Here is a 22,039-nt window from a genome sequence, read left to right on the forward strand (position 1 = left end):
GTTTGTTGTATGGGAGCCCCATTTAAATATTCATATTATTCTGTTTTTAATATTTGTTGTTATAGCGGCAACAGAAATACATCATCTGTGAAAATTTCAATTGTCTAGCTATCACGGTTCATGAGATCCAGCCTGGTGACAGACAGACCGACAGACGGACGGACAGACAGACAGCAGAGTCTTAGTAATAGGGTCCCGTTTTTACCGTTTGGGTACGGAACCCTAAAAACAAAGACGGTTGAAGACTCTAATACATATCCTGCTGCTCCTAATACATATCTACCTACCTGTTATTTCATACGGGCTGTGATTATTGACGGTGAAGATTTACTTGCTTTCTTGTTATATGTATTTTGTATTAAGTACAGTCGACGCTAAATACGAGTACATGTTTTATTACTAAGAAATACGGTGCAAAAGTGTAAACATGTCTTTGGCGTCGACTGTACCATAATATTTAAACATATGTGCCATTCTCAATCAAAAAAGGGTACTTATTGTCGGTTGTCAATAAGGCGCTATTTCCATATAGCTTCAATTGAAAATCAACCTTATTGGCAAGCGACAATGTGGTACCTTTTGGTTGAAAATATCACATATTTTTGTACAGATTTAGCTATCTAATCTAAATATATAAAACGGTTAAATAAATAGACTGACGCACAAGTCACAGTTTAGGCAGGATTTTGAAATTTGAAACAAACATTCTTCAAATGTGCTTGACATCCAGCCACTAAGAAAGTGCAAGAGTCGTATATACCTGCTAGATGGCGAGTGGCGTAGGAGCTTTAAGCCAGAACAGCTGAAATAGCTGAATCCACTCTCACTTCCGAAACCGCTCATCGCTTCCACTCCTGCCTCGTGCCGAGACTAAAGTAAGGAACGCATGACGACCTTGCTCGCGTGAAATATGACGCCTGCGCCGGTCACCGTTACGGTTAACGGAATTAAAAGTGCTCTAATTATCTAGCCAACTACGTATAGAAAGTTGTGCGCTGGCCTGAAAAAATGCCTTTTGATGCACCTTTTGGTGCCAAACCGTCAACAACTACTTTTCCGGCACCATGTTCCAATCCGAGATATTAATCTTGAATTATTGCCGAAGCACTCAATCAATCAATCTTAAATGTCAAAAACACATGTCAAAATTTGCAATACAAATAAAATTAAAAATACACAACACACAATATAGTTATATATACAAATGTCAAAAATAAAAAACCATTAAAAATCAAAAATACAAATGTCAATAAAATAAAATACACTGGGAATCATTTCATGTTAAACTTAGTATAAAATTCTTTCACTGTGAAAAATGCCTTGTCAATTAAAAACGCTTTCAACTTTTTAACAAATAGCTCGTAAGAAGCCGCCTCTTTTATTTTACGGCTCAGGCTGTTGTAAATTCCAAACTTCTTGATGGAATTTGGCGGGCTTTCTGTATTTAATTTTCAACAACAAACTATAAACCAATTAACGTATATCTTGCCAACAAACGGCATTGAAAACACGACAATCATAACTCGGCTATCATAATAGTACCATTAGTCCCATTTAGCCTGATTATTAATAATAGATCAATAATAATCAACTGCTTCATTTGCCTTTATAATTCACTAATCGTATTCAGGCCAAGCTTATTAGTATCGCGGATCGGGTATCCTATCGGTCTGCATTGGTAAGATTATATCTCATGCCGTTTTAAAATATTACTCGTATTGTGGATAATATTGAAACTTTGTTGTTTTTGTTAAATAGTCTTACGAGGTATTCGAGGTATTCGATGTCAATAAAAAAACAATAAGTATTTACTTACCTATTTGCTACTGCACCCTACAAGAGGTGCAGTAAAACTAATAAAATAAGCCTATAAAACCGCCAGCTGAGACAATGTAATGGAGTCATGCTGTTATGTTGCCAAATGTATTATTTTATTACCTAATAATATAATGTGTATGTAAGTATACCTATTAAGGGAGGTAAAGTGAGTTTTGAGAGCCTTTGTCTTGACTTAGCGGGGGCTCCAATAAATACTATGCTGCTCCCAAATTTTGCATAAATAAGAATAAGACTAATCTTATAAAGCGGGTCCATCCAAGCTAAGTTCGTATTGGACCGACTAGGTAGTGGCATTGCATGGAAGCGAAACCTGACGTAGCACTTGGTGTGCATTATGTATAAATAATAAATAACATGGGATGTAATTCAAGGCACTCCCCAGGTCCAAAAGACATTAAATTACCCAAATGAATGCAGACAGTTAAACCCAACTCATCAATAACCATCGGTTACGTAAAAACCGGTAGTTTTAACCACAGCGTAATGGTACTTAAAGGTAACCGCTATCGGTAATTTATATATAGCCAACTCTAGCTCGGTGTAGTCAGTATTGAGGACATTATAACGTAATCAATATTCCGTTGAACTAATTTCCGGTAAAGAATAGGAATCTAAGGCGAAGTGTTCTAATGTCACCAAGTATCTAAGATATTCTATCAAAGATAAGTAAGGTAAGGTACTAAGTAAGGTAGGTTATCTACTCGTATCTATAGAGTTCCCAAATAGTTAAGTTAAAAAAATTACTATTGTATTTGCGACTTTCAGAGGCAAAACGATCATAGAACTTGATTCTCACCGGCTTGCCTATTTTGAAGAGAAGGCAAGCAAAAATCAGCATCGGTTTATATATCTTCTTCTTCTATATATATAAACGTAAAAGTCCTGACTGACTGACTGACTCACTTAAATCAACGCCCAGCCCAAACCGTTGGACCTAGAGAGCTGAATTTTTTTACAATAGGTAGTTTTTATTATAACGTTAGTATCCACTAAGAAGGGGTTTTCAAAATTCATCCCCTAAGGGGATGAAATGAGGGTCCAAAGTTTGTATGGAAATCAAGTTTTTTTTTAAGCTATGAATTCGAACCTTGGGTAAAAGATATATTATTAAAATACAAGAAAACTAATTTCAGCGTTTTTGAAAATTCATCCCCTAAGGTGGTGAAAAAGAGGTTGAAAGTTTGTATGGAGATCAAAAATTTTATCAAATGCGGGACTTAAAACTTTGTATATGGGCATATTATTAGATTACAGGAAAAGTAATTTCAGCGTTTTCAAAAATTCATCCCCTAAAAGGGTTGAAAAGGGTTTGAAAGTTTGTATAGGGTTCAAATTTTATTTTAAGCTAGGAATTAAAAACTTCGTAAAGAGAAAAATTCATTAAAAGAGTATAAAACTGATTTTAGCGTTTTTGAAAATTCATCCCCCAAGGTGATGAAAAGGGGGCTGAAAGATTGTATGGAGATCAAACATTTCTTTGAGTACGGGACTTGAATCTTTGTATAAAGGCATATTATTAGAATACAAGAAAAGTATTTCAGCGTTTTTAAAAATTCATCCCGTAAAGTGGTTAAAAAGAGGTAGGTATTTGTAGGTGTCCTAATTTTATTTTAAGCTAGGTACTTGAAACGTCGTAGAAAGGTATTTAATTAAAAGGGAAGAAAACTTATTTCAGCATTTTTGAAAATTCATCCCCCAAGGTGATAAAAAAGAGGTTGAAAGTTTGTATGGAGATCAAACCTTTTTTTGAGTACAGGACTTCAGTCTTTGTATAAAGGCATATTATTAGAATACAAGAAAAGTAATTTAAGCGTTTTTAAATATTCATCCCCTAAAAGGGTTTAAAAGGGGTTGAAAGTTTGAATCCATTACAAATGCTTATTTAAACTTCTTAGAAAGGCATTGTATAATATTACAAAAAAAGTTATTTTAACGTTCTTAATAATTCTACCCCTAAGGGTGTTAAAAAGGAGATGTAAGTTTATATGTAGTACAAGTTTTCGTTTTAGCTAGGAACATGAAACTTGGTAAAAGGGCATTATATTAAAATAGACGAAAACTAATTGCACCGTGTTTGAAAAGTTTGTATTAATAAAGTTTGCATCGGGTGCGAACATTTTTTTAAATAGTGGACTTGAAAATCTAAGTGTTGCGAGGAATTATATCGAGAACATTTTTTTTTCAGTTAGGGGCTTGAAACTTCGTACTTTGTGAAAGACAAATTTCATGCGTTGTATAATTATTAACAAATGATTAACCGTCCCTACTGATATCTTTTGCTGCATAATGTTCTATGCTCATTTAAAATATATAACCACCAACATACAAATCCACGCGTACGAAGTCGCGGGCAACAGCTAGTCTGCGTATATTTATGAGACGCCGCCACTGGCCTTTATGCTATTGGCACAATTTTTTTCTTCTTTGAACAGTACAATCCAATGGTTACTAAACAACACAATAGATCAGTAATCTGGAGTTTTTACTTGACAGGTAATTGCTCCATAGACAAAAGTATTAATGACACGAAGTGACAATTAAACTCCAGCAATTAATCACTAATCAATGACTATTGACCGAGTCTAAGTTACGTCAAAACCGGCACAACTAAGGAGGCGTACTCAGAAATGGGACATATAATACCAATATGATATTAATATTAGTAAATTCAGCTAGCAATTAGTTCAGATTTCGCGGATTTTCATTAGCATGATTTTTAACTACTAGATTGATGTTTCGTTATCATAGGTAATTACTACTAGGTTTTCGGCAAAAATCACCGATAACCTGTCTATCTGTCTATGTACAAACCCCGAAACGGCTTTGGATTGTAAGTTCAAAAAGGAGTCGGTTTAGGTACACATAACACTTTGAGGCTCTACCGTCAATTCTTTAAAATTGGTAGTCAAATGGGTCCTGTTAATATTGTACATAATGTAAATATTGCTTAGGATATATCCATGAAAACACATGAGGGGTATCTATATCAGTGCGCCACGCGTTTAGCATTTACATACAGGCTGATTTTGTTATGTCTGTCTGACTATACTTTGAGGGGTTAAAATATAGATCATACCTATTGAACAACTTTTAATATGGGGCCAACACCGAAATCGCGAAAAAAAAATGCTTTTCCATAGAAAACATAGACACATGATTCGACGAAATGTATGAGACAGTAGATTATTTTTTTGTGTGATTTCGGGGTTGGTCATATAGTAAAAGTTGTTCAGTACCTATCTATCATATTGAGCATGAAGCACTTAAAGTAATATAAGACTGCTATGATATTTAACGTTTCTGAATGTGCCGCTAAGATCCATAGCCGCAATTACGATAACCGCAGTAACGGTAAGTAACTAAGGTTTGTCGGTTCATTGTCACAGTTACCTTGTTTTAAAAGAATTGCTAATTAGACAAATGAGCGGTGGGCTCTGTGAAACGAGCTTATAGTTTATACTATACCTATCTGTTGTTGGGATAAATGTATTAACTTTAGGATAACAGGAAATAAAATTGCTAGGTATGTTAAATTCGCCATAAGTTTACTGCGGGTAGTTAATTACAAATGCTACTAAAACTTCAGGCGACTTGAAGAACAAGAAGTTTTCACACTGAACAGGGTTCAATAGAGATGGAAAACGATGAGAGGTAATGTGGTGGCAGGAGAGTTCGGGTGAATAATTACACATACAGCTATATAATGATTTCAAAAAAAGTGTGAATGAACGAATGATTTATTTAGGTGAGCGTTATTTAAGTATGTAATACCTTCAAGAAACTTTTTGGTCAATTTTACAGATGTCTGTTGGACTTCCTAATAGTGCGAACAAAGAATACTAATTTCAGGATTCCATTGTCATTATATGATTTGTTGTTGTGTGCTTGATCTTAACTCCGGTACCGATACCTTTTGTCTGTTTTCTAAATGCTTATGGATTTTTAATTCTGTGAAATACTCGTAGCTAATTAAGTTGGTGGACCTACGCTAATGAATCTAATGAGTGGGTGTTTTGCCGTTGTCTTTTAGTACGTAACTTTACCGGTGGAATTGAAACCTGCTGTCCATAGGAAACAGTGGATTAACCCGGGCAACCCACGCGATGCAAATGTTTTAAATAAATACCTACATAATATGATCAGAGAAATATTTCTGATCAATGATTCAATGGCTAAAAACATATCGAATAAGCTATAATGTGCGACATTTTGTTTTTAATACATCTGTGTGCAACGTGATAAAAAAAGTAACTTGCTTTTGTAAGTATTAGGTCATTCAATATTAAATCTTTGTTTTGCATCTTTTATTACAAATATTAATTACAATTATGTTTTTTTTAAGGTTCAAAGGTCGTTCATCGTCACCCGACACTGATCTCCGAAAAAAGGGCAAAACAAAGTTCGATGTAATATATTAACATTGTTTTTGTACCTGCCCAATACATATGTATATGCATATCAGGTAAATACGTACAATACCTACTCGTATAATCTACAAAGAACACGATGCGGTATTCTGGGTGTATACTACCCTCGTCAGACCCACGGTTCTACCCGTAGTAGTCATACTTGTTATGAACAAAATGCTGCACTTCATGATAAAAGCAAGCCGCTCTGCACAGTGATAGTAGGGACCAAACTGAGCGATTTGACCCGCAGCAGCGGCAGTTTCACCCCTTAGGAACAGAGATGGCGCCACTTCTTTAAAAATATTTCAAAAAATTCTACAAGCTAAACCAATGAACCGATTTAAATGTTTAATATCTCAAATGAAAGCGCATTATATACATTACTTTTAAAAAAATACTCAGAAAATATACACTCAATACTTTTGATAAAAACGGGAATTTTAAGTTTGTTTTTTTACTCGAGTGATAGTTTTTACTTGATTTCTCAAAAAAATTGTATGGAATATGAATAGTTTAATGCATGTATATATTACTGAATAAATAACAAGTATTATAAAAAAAACCCGACATCGATATCTCTCATACTTCTCGAAATATGAAAGTTTGAATGTGAGTGTAAATTTCTTCAAGATATATTCCAAATAATTCTACAAGCTAAACTATTCGACCGATTTTAATGTTTAATATCTCAAATAAAAGCTCATTATATATACTACTTATAAAAAAATATTCAAAAAACATATACTGAATACTTTTGGCAAAAAACGGCATCTTAAGTTTTTTTTCTTACTCGATTGATAGTTTTTACTTGATTTCATAAAAAAAAATTATGGAACATGAATAGTTTAATAAATATATATATAGTACTGAGTATATAAAAGTATCACAAAAAAACCCGACACCGATACCTTTCATTCTTCGCGAAATATTTAAGTTCAATTATGCACGTTCTTACAAATAAATTCTTTAAAAGAAATCTTCAACCGCAGTAAGTGCACTGATTTTAATATGAAATGTGTCATATGAAAAGAAATCACCCAATTTATTTTAATAAATAAAAAAATTAATAAATAAAAACTGAATAAAGTTTTTTCCTGGTGCTGAATTACAAAAAAATATAACAAATCTAAAATTAGGAATTATTTTTATTTAAAGTGACTACATTTGTAAACAAAAAACTTAAATGTCCTCTTCCGGTTCACCGGTAGATGTAGAACTGAAAAAAAAAGTCGTTTTGAGAAGTACTCGTACCATTTCAATACTACAAAATCACCGATCATACATGAACTGGTTGCTGTAGATTACTGTTGGATAATTTTTGTGCCTGTAGATTTACTGTTGAATTATTTTTGTGCCTAGTTGATTACCATTAAACCTATAATTTTGTGCCAGACCTATAATCAGTGGTCAGCATGCAAAATAACTCTGGATTGAAAATTACATTAACTTACTTTTGATTTGTACAGCCACCTTTGCATGATTTACACTGGGCTGTGCATGGTAAGCTGACGCGACGACACTCACAACGCATAGTTTCGCAGCCAGATTTGCAGCCACAATGGTCCAAGAGGCTTAATTGCGACCAAATCGCTGTAACTGCCGACCATTCCGGAGTTCAACTCTCTTTTTCCTCAGTCCATCCTCAAGAAGATGGACATGGTATGGAAACTTCTGGTTTCATAGCGTTTCCCCATATATGGCCCGCTTGGTAAGCCGCTCGAAGTGCATGTTTATAGAGAGCAGCTGATGTAGGTAGCAGGCTTGTCACAAGCTTGTATTTTGAAGCAAACAAATATTTGTGAACTTCATTTACGTTTATGTGTTCCGTTTGGCCAAACAATAACACAAATCTACAGGTAACTTTATACTAAAATTAAAATATGTAGTTACACACCTGACAACTGACAAAATCAAAAACTTAAAAGTTGACATACTCCTATTTTTCCGTCTTTTTATAGTGGCCAGAGAAAGGCAGCTTGATCTGAACGAATTCTTCCAGTACGAAAACCAAATTTGTCCACCTTCGTTGTCAGTCAATGGAGGGCGTCGTTCAGGGAACAAATCTGATTTGGCCGAGAAATTAGAACCTGCCAACCTACATCAGCATGCACTTCGAGCAGCTTACCAAGAGGGCCATATATGGGGAAACGCTCTGAAACCAGAAGTTTCCATACCATGTACATCTTTTCGGGGATGGACTGAGGAAAAAGAGAGTTGGACTCCGGAATGGTCGGCAGTTACAGCGATTTGGTCTCAATTAAGCCTCTTGGACCATTGTGGCTGCAAATCTGGCTGCGAAACTATGCATTGTGGGTGTCGTCGCGTCAGCTGGCCATGCACAGCCCAGTGTAAATCATGCAAATGTGGCTGTACAAATCAAAAGTTGGTTAATGTAATTTTCAATCCAGGGTTATTTTGCATGCTGACCACTAATTATAGGTCTGGCACAAAATTATAGGTTTAATGGTAAATAATTCAACAGTAATCTACAGCAACCAGTTCATGTATGATCAGTGATTTTGTAGTATTGGAATGGTACGAGTACTTCAAAACGACTTTTCTTTTTCAGTTTTACATCTACCGGTGAACCATATAATTTGACATCACCTAATAATAATTAGTTGCCCGTTTATTTTTGTATTTAATACACTGACAATTATCTGATTCAATTCGGCTTATATGTATAAAAACTACTAAATTGACCTACTATTATATTATACACATAGATTTAAGATTAGATCCTAAGTATGCATGTAATATTGCTATGCCCCCACGGGGTCCATGTGGAACTGCCAAGAATTTGTAATACCTATAAAACCATGGTTGCAATAAATAAATATGAAATTTAATATGAACCTGAAGAGGACATTTAAGTTTTTTGTTTACAAATGTAGTCACTTTAAATAAAAATAATTCCCAATTTTAGATGTTATATATTTTTTGTAATTCACCACCAGGAAAAAACTTTATTCAGTTTTTATTTATAAATTTTTTATTTATTAAAATAAATTGGGTGATTTATTTTCATATGACACATTTCATATTCAAATCAGTGCACTTACTGCGGTTGAAGATTTCTTTTAAAGGATTTATTTGTAAGAACGTGCATAATTGAACTTAAATATTTCGTGAAGAATGAAAGGTATCGGTGTCGGGTTTTTTTGTAATACTTTTACATACTCAGTACTATATATATATTCATTAAACTATTCATGTTCCATAATATTTTTTTTAAGAAATCAAGTAAAAACTATCAATCGAGTAAGAAAAAAAACTTAAGATGCCGTTTTTTGCCAAAAGGGTTCAGTATATGTTTTATGAGTATTTTTTTATAAGTAATGTATATAATGAGCTTTTATTTGAGATATTAAACATTGAAATCGGTCAAATAGTTAAGCTTGTAGAATTTTTTGAAATATATTTTGAAGAAATTTACACTCACATTCAAACTTTTATATTTCGTGAAGTATGAGAGGTATCGGTGTCGGGTTTTTTTTATAATACTTGTTATTTATTCAGTTATATATACATGCATTAAGCTATTCATGTTTCATACATTTTTTTTGAGAAACCAAGTAAAAAATATCAATCGAGTAAAAAAAAAAACTTAAGATGCCGTTTTTTGTCGAAAGTAATCAGTATATATTTTTTGAGTATTTTTTTGAAAGTAATATATATAATGAGCTTTCATTTGAGATATTAAACATTTAAATCGGTTCATTGGTTTAGCTTGTAGAATTTTTTGAAATATTTTTAAAGAAGTGGCGCCATCTCTGTTCCTAAGGGGTGAAACTTGCGCTGCTGCGGGTCAAATCACTCAGTTTGGTCCCTACTAGCACTGTGCAAAGCGGCTTGCTTTTATCATGAAGTGCAGCATCCGGGCAAAAAATGGCCATAACAAGTATGACTATAGTGCCAATTACTCCAATATAATTTGAACCATTCTCAATTGAAACAGAGTTGCATATCGTTTGTTTCCTTCAATTTCAAAACAAATGAAACGCAACCATATTTACTTCGCTATTGATCTCCAATTCAACTGGCAGTCATTTAATAAATAAGAGGCTACAGGTCAATGACAGTAAGAAACAGTGTCTGTATGCATGTACCTAAACAATAATAGAGTAGGGGCGGGCATGGGAAGTATACATTATAGCGGCAACATCAGAAATACATTATCTGTGAAAATTTCAACTGTCCAGCTATCATGAAATACAGCCTGGTGACAGACAGGCCGTCAGACGAGCAGACAGACGGACAGCGGAGTCTTAATTTAATAGCGTCCCGTTTTTACCCTTTGGGTACGGAACCCTAAAAAGATGGTAATGTTTAGTTCTGGTTGATATTTTACTGGCCGTATAAATACATCGTAGAACATAAATTAATTTAAACTGCAGAGTAACATTTACATATGAGGCCCTGCGATTAAAGGTTGTACCTACTTTTGTTTGATTCAGTAAAAAATACTCAAAAGTAAGCATATCCAATCAAAACCAGTTTCAACTACTTTACGAAATAAAGCGTAATAACTTGTTTAAAAAAACTACAACACATTACATGAACGAAATAAATGTCATATACATAATAATAGTGTGTCTACTTGTAAAATACACAAATTAAAATATTTTCATAGAAAGTAATTTATTTTCTTCTTAGATTTATACGATCGACCTAAAGGTTGGTGGCAACGTTCAAAATGTCATTACCTGAGTCATAAGAAACATGTATTAACTGTGTGAAGTAAAATTACTAAGTTACGATCCAGAGAGGTGGCTTTGCTTTATTTTGCGATTAAAAGTGTACAGACAATTTGAGCAATATGTAGGATGGGGGTTGTCCAAAGTATAACGTGATTAGTCATATGTACTTTTTATTCTTTGGGCCATTTTATTTGGTATTAATCGCGTTTAGAGTCTTAAAAACCGGACAAGTGCGAGTCGGACTCGCCCACCGAGGGTTCCGAACTTTTTAGTATTTGTTGTTATAGCGGCAACAGAAATACATCATATGTGAAAATTTCAACTGTCTAGCTATCACGGTTCATGAGATACAGCCTGGTGACAGACAGACAGACGGACAGACGGACAGAGGAGTCTTAGAAATAGGGTCCCGTTTTTACCCTTTGGGTACGGAACCCTAAAAACGATTTATTTTACGCTTTTAGACTTGGCCCAGTTTAAGAAAAAAATACACGTGATATGATATCTTTTTAGAACTACCATGGTGATCATGATTATTCTTGATTTTTTTTCAGAGAGCTCCATGACTGAAGAGCACACTAAGAGCATACAACATCATAATAATAAAACAAAAAGGCATATTCACTATATGCTGGAAATCAAGGTTGCCTGTTTGATTTGTGAGTGTAGTGTCGCTAGTAGATACATGTAGGTAGATTGGGGTTTAACTTATCTAGATGGTATAGTATTTTGTAGAGGAGACTGGGGGCATTTGAACCAAGTTTGATAACCTCAAAACAGCCCAGACATGACAACAGTGTAGCTCTAAAGGGTAACGGTTTAGTTTTTATTTCACACCCGTTATTGTCAGCAATGTCAGCACCACGTCATTATCAAGGAATTATTGACATCATGATTAGGTTAAAGGTACCACTAGGTACCAAGAACGCCTTTTGACTTTGACAGAGCTATCCTTACCTCTGTAGATCCGCGCTAAAGGTCGGCAGCGCACCGTTAGAGGCGGGTATTTGGGTCGACGCACGCGCCGGTACAGTATGCCACACGGCGCGAGGCAACAGCGGGAGCGGGAGCGGTTTCTTCTTTGATTAATAGATGGAAGAATCCAATTAAGTCCAACTCATTATTAGCCAAATTAAGACACATAAGTATGTACATAAATAACTTTTGACCATTACCTCTACCATCAGTTGCCAGAGTAAATTTCACTTACTTTAAGTGAATAAACGCGCCGTACGTCACATATTTACGTCGGTTTACGTATTATGTGCCCAACTTCACTCCACTGCAAACGATGCTGTCTCTTTCTAAGTATACTAAAAAACAGAGCAAGAATTATATCGGAGTATTGTACAGCGCCTCTAGGTGTCACCTAAAGAATTAAATATCAAACGTATGAGTAAACGGTAAATTACCTATCGAAATCCTTAGCAAACTACCAGTTTTGACATTGACATATTTACTCACGTCTACGCGGTCAACGTAATTTACTTTCTTGTATATATGTATGTGTTTATTTTTAATTTAATATTAATAATATTATTTAAGCTATCATATAATGTTTATAATTCTCTGAATTCAAAATTCTGGGCTAAATCATCAGTGGCGTGCCTAGAGTTTTGGAGTAAGGCAAGCCGAAAAATTATGTTTTCGTAATAACTGTCCAATCTTTACTCTTTGTACTCAAATGAATTTCCTAGCGTATCGAGGCGAGCTAATCATAGCGCACAGGGCATACTCATACTACTACTAGATAGAATTTTACAAACATATCAGGGCCTACCGCGAACTCCGAAGTTTGCAAGTTGCAGGCATTTTTCTCTGTCACACTAATTATTTACGCCTTAATTGAAGTAAAACAACAATCCCTTGTGTTTTGTAAACGGCCGTACAGAATTTTCTCTTATGCGACTGACTTATCTGAGAATACAAAAGTCGTGTGTTGATTTTGGCGCGGAAATGATATCCCGTTTTTCTACAGTTTAACGATTTTACCTTGCCTTCGTTGAGTAATACGTGGACACATCCCTTCCCTTCACAAGAAACGACTTTATCCATAGTTAATGTAGCCACTTATGAAATAAGTTTTACAAACAAATTAGAGGACAAATTGTAAGTACAAACGCGTAACTGAACAAGGCCACATCGACTAAATAATAATATACTTGAAGTTGATTATTAAACACGAACTATGCAGCTAACTTCATACCAAATAAAATTGCTATAGTTTGTCAAACATGAATCTAGATTCATGCTCATTTCAAACATAGACAGAGAGAATCATACTATCTTTGTCTTTCACTGGTACTAGCACCCAAAAGAAAAGGATGAGTATAGTTTTTTTGTTCTTATTTACTGCCAATTTGGTTTAACCACCTATAGTCGGTAAATAAGGCCCCATACGCACGAGAGTTTTTTCAACGCGCGTTAAAAAAGCGTTTGAATGACAAATGGATAACCATGTATGTATTCACACGAAGGCGGTTTTTAAGCGCGGCGCTTTTTAGGGTTCCGTAGCCAAATGGCAAAAAACGGAACCCTTATGGATTCGTCATGTCTGTCTGTCTGTCCGTCCGTATGTCACAGCCACTTTTTTCCGAAACTATAAAAACTATAATGTTAAAACTTGGTAAGTAGATGTATGTTGTGAACTACATTAAGATTTTCACACAAAAATAGAAAAAAAAATTAGAAATGAAACTCGAATTTTTTTTTTCATCAAACCCATACGTGTGGGGTATCTATGGATAGGTCTTTAAAAAATGATATTGAGGTTTCTAATATCATATCTTTCTAAACTGAATAGTTTGCGCGAGAGACACTTCCAAAGTGGTAAAATGTGTCCCCCCTGTAACTTCTAAAATAAGAGAATGATAAAACTAAAAAAAATATATGATGTACATTACCATGCAAACTTCGACCAAAAATTGGTTTGAACGAGATCTAGTAAGTAGTTTTTTTTTTATACGTCACAAATCGTAAACCGAAATTTACCTTTCACTCACATTTCACATAAAAAATACATTGTTTAAATTGTGTAATGTACGGAACCCTCGGTGCGCGAGTCCGATTCGCACTTGGCCGGTTTTTATCGAGCATTGTTTGTTTTTCGGCGTTGAGCGTTGGCCGTAAATTGAATTGAGCATACGGAACTCTGTGTATCTGGTCTCACAAGCGTTATAAAAGCGCCGGCGCTGCTGTCAGATGGCTGGCGAGTGTCAATCTTTGGTGTCAATCGTCATGGCTCTGCCGAGACGCGTTTGAATACATGACGCATATCGTACCATTCGTAACAAATAACTATGTTGGAGCTCGATCCCGAATTATTAATTCAAGAAGTCGAGTCCCGACCATTTTTACCGGAATACGCAAATAAACTATTTAAAAAATGAAGCGTGTTTTTATTACTACACTTCCACAAGGCAGGGACTGCAGGGAGTACGACTCACAAGTGATTTTTAAGCGTTCATATGAACACAAATATCAGAAACGGTAAAAAAGCTCCGTCGGGTTTTAACGCGACGCTTTTTAAGCTCTCGTGCGTATGGGGCCTAATCTAATATGTGTTCAAAACGCGAGTTTAAAATGTTATACATATATAAATATATATATATATATATATATATATATGTGCCTATGCACCTCTTGCTAAACCATAGTGTTGTTTTGATTACACATGATTTTCTGTATCAGAAACTGTATGTGTGAACTGGGTCTAATGATAAGCAGATTAGATCCACGTAAAAGCAAACAAAAATGGTATTACTATGATAATCTAAATTATCAAATCTCATATAGTCTTATTTATATACTTATATATGAAGTTAGTATGAGATGTAGTTATTACTGTTAGTTGTACATACTTACCAAATATGCAACAAACCTATTAAACAAAAAATACCACTTCATTTTATTATTATTTATTACAACCTTGGAAATATTGTTGCGTTCCAGAAGGTACATCATTTTTCTAGCGTGTTCACAAAGTTAAATATCTAGCATAATCTACCTCTAAGACTATATAACATTTTTAGAATTTCCAGTTGCCTGTGGCCTATTTTATTTACAAATTGCATTGATATGTAGTTCGAAGCGGTTAAAGTACCTAAAGATTACTCAGGTTTAGGTGATTTATCAACTATACATCTAACTCACTACCAACATATTTTTAGTTCTTATTTAGTTTTTAAAAAGCACTGTATAACACTATATTCTTCAGATATCTTCCTGTTTTTATAATTTCTGAATGTGTAATGATGTTTACTGGCCAAGTCACATCCAGAATACTGCACATTCGGCCACATCAGATGATGTGGCTGTGATCATACAGTTCCATAGCTGTTACTTAAGTTTCCAAGTTTCATCAGCTACTATCATTGTTGTTATACTCCTGAAAAAGAATAAGTTTATAGGTTATTTAGTAAGTTTACTGCTACCTACGTTAAGCATTATACACATTCATACTTTATACATTAGTCACTAATCATATGGTATATTTACCTTGCATTTTGAAAAGGTATCGAGACATCATAAAGACATCGATGGACAGACATGGCAGGTTGTCTGATAGGATTAGGCCTTACAATAACACTTCATCATTATATTTGTGGGGTTGTTTTCTTGGAGGAACAAAAGTTTTACTATAAGGCGTTTAATTCGATCGAACTTTACACAGTGTAGTTATTTATTTTAATATTATTTTCTAAACGGGCACTTGCCTCTTGTTTGACTGTTTGACACTCTTAGCGTACGTTCAAATATTTCTGTTTTTTCGTGTGTTTTAGGTAAGTCGTGATAAAACTACAATGATTAACTAAGCATTTAAATGATAATTTAATAACGGAAATGCATTTGTAACATGATAAAACGGTAATAAACATCCGAATAAAAATATTTCGTTCAAATATTGTTGTTTCCAAGTTGACGGAAAATGTCACATCGAAAACGCACGTATTTTTCGATGACATCTGTCACGTTTATTCGCGTAAACGGCGTAAAGTATTTACCTAGAAAATTTCTGGCTCAGTTTTCATTATATAGTTAGAAAGAGAACGTTTTAGGTGTGAAGTTAGGCATGTATCGAAAACTCACGTTAAAACGTTTGTGACTCATGGTGCCAGTTGATTTTTTTAGTTTTTTATGTGACCGGTAGAGGCACTGTACAATTACTCCATACATTTTCCTTAACTTTCTCACTTTCGACTGTCATTTACGGAACTCATGGTAGCCGTACATACATCTGTATTTTTAACACAATTATTGTGACAGTACAAATTCAAAATTCAGAATATACCTAGAATAGAGTTTTTAATAATACATCCACTTCATAAATTTATTTAAAACAGGTGGGGTTCAGTACTGTGACGAGGGGGTCTAGCCAAGATGACGAACGTACAAACGCCAAACGAAAAGATAAAATTATTTGGGGTGACAGATGCTGCAAAAAGTAAATTGACTATTTCCATATATTATTTAAGATTCGGTTGGCGTTCTCTACAACGATTGTCGTCTTAATTATTTACATATTAGGTATCGGCCGTACTAGGTGTATTGCGTGCAAATATGGTATAGGTACAACCGAATATATTTCCCAATATAATATACTATAGGGTTTTTTACGAACAGTCAGGCTTTATTGTACACAATATAATATCAAAGCAGAATTATAAGTAATTTTGGTTCAAGGCGAACTTATCCCTATAAGGGATCTTTTCCAACTAATTTATAGGTAGAGTTGTAGTTTTTATATTGGAAAGTCAGATAAGAACTTTTAACACGTTCCCTGCGGGATAAGGTTCCCAGGGCTTCAGGCAAAGTATGGTTAACTAGGAGTCACACTAATTGCCGCAGCAAAGGTGTTAATATAAATCAAATAATATCTATCTCTTGCACCACACGGCACAGACAGTAATCTAGGATGTTATGCATTATGTGTGCGCCAGCGATTGCGACGGTATGTGAATTATTCCATAATATAACGTACGGAATGGGCGTTTGTTTATTTTTAAACATCTACGTGACATAGTGATTTATAATTATCCGTGTGTTATAAGAAACAAATCGACGTTTTTGAATGGCAGGTATGTTCAACAATAGAAACGGAATTAAGTAAGGAAACGAATTGTTTTTGCAGTGACAGGCGAGGGGCGTGACATTTACTATTTGACATTCAATATCGATCTCGATAAATTCCGTACTATGACTGCAAACATTATGTTACCTGTCAGGTTAGTAACGTAAGTTACCTCCCTAGTGCCTGGGGGTACTACAAGTTCACCTGAGCTACCTGCCTTTTGATATTAATGGTTATTTTGGGAATTTTTATGACATTTATACTTATCATTATTAGGTCTTTCTATTCAGTTACCGTCATACAAAATTTATGAACAATGTTAACGGAAAGGAAATAAAAATCTTGGGACACTTTTCCTCCTATCAGGATCGAAAGCTCGTGATTTTGAGTAAAAAAACGTAAAGATTCCTAAATGTGAAAAAAAAAACTAAATGTGACTCATTTGCTATCAGAAACTTGAAACTTTATTAACGTAGTGCCAAAGTACTTTTGCCACTAATTGTGCTGCTTTACGGGCATAAAACACTACAATGTTTTGCGTGTCTCTCAGCAATTGTATCTGTATCTGTGTGCATTGAAACTTAAAAAGCTATCCTAGAGTTAGCGTTAAATATTCAAGTTATAATTGGTATATTATATACCAATAATTATGAGAGCTATACGAAACCTACTGTACTTAACGCCTTAATGAGTGGTTGTTTTACTTGATAGATTTACAAGCGTGCAATGTCGGGCTCTATGAAGCGATAAGTGCTTTATTGATCATCATACTATTAGCGCCGCATTTGCACGAATCATGCATTTATGTTTACAAAGTTGGAGATATACCGTACAATGTGTATACTTTGCTCCCCACTGGGTAATTGTGCTCCAACAGTTTTATGCATGAAAACTATATCACAACCTCATTTAAGCATTACATCATGATAGCAGTAATGGTCTTCTTTAAGACGGTATGTACTTAGCTACCCCAATAATAATTTTACGGACAATTTACGGTAGGGTAAGACCACCAGTGAATGAACACTTAAGCAATTATCCAAGTTTGAAAAATAATTTATCAGCATTCATTAATAATTTGAATAATTAATTGCAATTTAATCAATCCTCATTTAATAATTAAGAAAGCTGCGATTTTTTATTACTTTCATAGGTTTTGAGTTATAACATTATTTATCAAAAAGTACCCAAAAACCTAATGAATGAACATGAAAACTAGTGAATGAACACCGCAAAATCCAGTGAATGAACATAATTTCGAACTTTTTAATCAGCATTAAAAAGACATTTTTAACACAAAACACGTTTCCAGCTCTATTCTAGTAGGTATAGCGAAAGCGTTCATATCTTTTTATTCCATCTATTTGATATTAAATATATAAAAATGTAATAAAATCATGGTTATTCACCAATAACACAGAAATCTGTTACATATTAATAAGAAAAAGAGAATCAATATTTAAAACAAGCAACAACGTGCATATTTTGATGAAAAAAGGTCAGGCTCAGCAGATAATGCTTAAAATAATCGACTTTTCATTCCGTTGTTCATACATAGAATTAGTAGAAACCCAATGAATGAACAAACCAAATTTTGTACTGTTCATACATAGGCATGAAAAATCTAGTAAATGGACTATGAAAAATATAGAAATTTGGTTTGTTCCAATACTGGCTGAATGAATCAGAATCGTTTTCTACGCAGAATCACAAAAAACAAACTCAATACCATTTCGTTTACATATAAATTTAGAAAAAAATGAAATCTAGACGACACCAGTGAATGAACACACCGTTCATTTACTGCTGGTTTCAGAACATTTGATAAGCCAGTAATGGAACTCTAAAAAATAAAGACTTAATCGCATAATACGCCGACAAAGTGTGCATTTATAGCAGGTTTAACTCTTAGTATATCCAAATAACTAAACTTTGTACAGGTAAACATTAAATAAGCACTTCATATGTTGCTCCAAACGTACACTGTTCTTATCTGGGATCTAATTTTTCCATACAAAACTTCAAAACCAGAAACACGTAAACTTCAAACACCAGTCACATTCAAACTGATTGAAAATAAATTTATCACAGGTCGCCATTGCATAGGAAATAAAGTTGTTTATAAGAAAAATAAATACGACAAGTGGTAGAAATTGCTATATTTCTTATTTTAGACAAAAAACGTGAATTTGTTCATTCACTGCGGGGTGTTCATTCACTGGTGGGTTTACCCTATCACAAATATCTCCGATAATAAGTATCTCTCGGATATCAAAATTATCACAAACGAAGCATCACATATATCTGCAATGCCGCTCACTCTTCTGTGTGATGTATTTATTTTTTAATTACATATACGATTAATATGACATACATTTAAAACAACGTAGGTATAGGTATAGGTATATATAATATAACCGGATTCGGTATTTTCACTGTGCGTTTTGCGCTAACTTGTGGAGGTAAGATTGTCTTAACTATAGTGACATATGGACAATCGACAAAGCGACTGCAACGGCGACCATAAAGGTGACGTTCAGATGACATCTGCAGCTGCATTACTGTTGCGACACTACTGCTGTGACCTTGGCGCGGGCGCTGTGTCTGTCAATTTCCTTGACGAAATGAGTGAAATTCGCCGCTGCATTACTCCCACGGTTATGATCTTCTCAGCTCCACATCCGTCACTCATTTTATCAAGGAAATTAAAAGTTTCTGCGGTGGTTTCAACGCACCAGCAGTAATGTCACAACAGTAGTGCAGCTGTAGTTGACATTCGAATGTCACCTTAAGCAAAGACTGTCGCTCTACTCTAACGTTATGAAATCAGTTTGTCACTATTTAATTAATTATTTAATCAGGCACTGAGGCAGTCAGTCGAGCGGCGCTGTGAGCGGCGCTGTGATCGTCGCGTTGTCGTGTCGCTAAAGAATTATGCTGCATAGTACTGTACCCCTTGTATGCATAATATTACATAGAAGATATCGCCAAGTATTTTTTAGCTAAATTGATTTTCGGTTTTAATTTACCTCAGCCTCCCTCCCCTATCTATTTAGGGTCGGTTACACGTCACTTGCACCAAACCGTCTGTCACCGTTAAAGGGTTCGCTATTTTTCATTGTTCATTGCCGAGTGATGTTGATCAGTCCGCTAATTGTGGTTAGTGCAACTGGCACCGTACATGGTGGAGCGATCCCAAGGCGCTCTCGCAAACGGCAGAGAGGGTGAAACGCCGGAGTGGGTTTAGTGGGTAGGGCCAAGTTCTCCCTACCCTCTCGCCAGCTGAGAGGGGACAGGAGCGGCGAGTCCCACACACCCCCCCATCAATGGCCTTCCCGCGGTCGGGGAGACGGTGCGTAAATGCATTTTTCAATTCGAAAAAACAAAAGTGCAACTGGCCCTTAGCCTAAAATAAGAAACAGTCGAACTTACCGATTATTAACAAATCACCATCCAACGTCTGACATCTGTAAAAGAAAACGCGCATTAAACGTCAAAATTCACTTTCTAAATTTAAAATGACCGTTAAAATACACTAACGAACAATGGAATGCTCGAATATACAAAAGAAAACGGGAGCGGGTCAGGTCATTCAATCATTCGTTTCGTTCGGTCATCGTTTGGAATGAATGACATTGAGCTATTAAGAGGGCAAGGCCGTAACCTCTGATCAAGTTTGAAATCTTACATTAATCGGTGAGCTGCTGTAATGAACATTTCTAAAGGATCTGGCTAGGTTGGTATATCGGTCCCGGTAACCGGTCGGGTCGGTTACTTAAATGGATAAAATACGGACCTGTTAGACAAATATACAGAACACTAATTTCTAAAAACTCGAGACGCCAGACGTAATATAGGTAGCTAAGTTATTGAGTTTCCATATTTCATGGCATACACATATCGTTCCATTGAATAGAAACCGGTCATTACGCATCTGTGTCAGCATTGATTGATAACGATATTTACAGGCATGGTTGTCTAATAAAGGTCGTCTAAGAAGTGCCCCTACAGTTATAAATATGGCTGTAAAATTTACTCAGCAGTACACATAACTTTAAAGAAACAGCTATTATTTTTGGTAGGCAACGATTGTCACTAAGTAATCGTTCAAAATAACTCCCTAACGAAGTACGAAGCCGGGTATTTATATGGATGCCATTATCCTTTATTTTATTATTTATATTGTAGCCTACATTGCCTAACCCAAAAAAAAAGCGGAAAACATAACATAGTAAAAAGGTCTAATTTAATCCCAAAAATTCGATGTCCTAGAATAAAACAAAACCCCTTTTATTACGTGACACCCCATCCAAATGCAAGGACGATTTTCGCTACTTCGTATGTTTTCACTTTAGGTAAGTTTGCTATGCAATTTGGGATGATACCACTAATACTTGTTACCAATTGCTGACGCTGCACTGTCAAATGCACATATCGAATTAGGTGAACGCGCGAGCGCCGGCTGACGCTCGTGTCGTGGCGTATATCGTGAGTCATCTAGTCGCGTTTTTGCCGTCTGTCGCTCATCTAATTAGTTTAATAGCGTCGCATTGGGGACGCTTGTTTGTGGGACACCAGGATTTTATTGCTTGTCTGTCAGAGAGAAAAAAGGTAAGAGCACGACTTTGTCGACTATCAGCGGTGTCAAGTTCGAGTGAATTAGGCCATTTTAAGGCATACATTTTGCTAAGGTTTAATATTTAGCCTGCTTTTTTGCTGATACCCTAGTTATCTTGTTCCAAGTGTTCCAACATAAACAGTGATTAATGCCTTCACTATAAAATTAAGCATATTTTCGACAAGACATATTTGCTTTGCTTTACTTGATTTTTTGACCGGTGTTTTACTCTGTACAGCATTATACTGCTGTACTTCAGGTCCTTCCAGAAGTAAATTATAATATTAAAACGAAACTATTCCTAGTGCTTAGCTGCAATACTCGTATCGCGTCATGCACTATAAAACCATGGAGACTATATAAAGGAGTATGTATGAAGTGTCCATCAAAAAACAATCTTATT

At 35.1% G+C, this 22,039-nt stretch overlaps 1 protein-coding gene across 3 annotated transcripts in view; it reads right to left on the reverse strand.

The window, feature by feature from the left end:
* The window catches only part of LOC134745584 (LIM domain only protein 7), a 221,429-nt gene that overhangs the window by 162,218 nt on the left and 37,172 nt on the right, over positions 1–22,039 (reverse strand). For all 3 annotated transcript variants that reach the window (XM_063679660.1, XM_063679675.1, XM_063679684.1), the window contains exon 2: positions 20,451–20,485. The gene's annotated coding sequence lies outside the window, so the exon portion shown is untranslated. The remainder of the gene's footprint in view (positions 1–20,450; positions 20,486–22,039) is intronic.

This window comes from Cydia strobilella, chromosome 1 (assembly GCF_947568885.1).
Source record: "Cydia strobilella chromosome 1, ilCydStro3.1, whole genome shotgun sequence".
Lineage (NCBI taxonomy): Eukaryota > Metazoa > Arthropoda > Insecta > Lepidoptera > Tortricidae > Cydia > Cydia strobilella.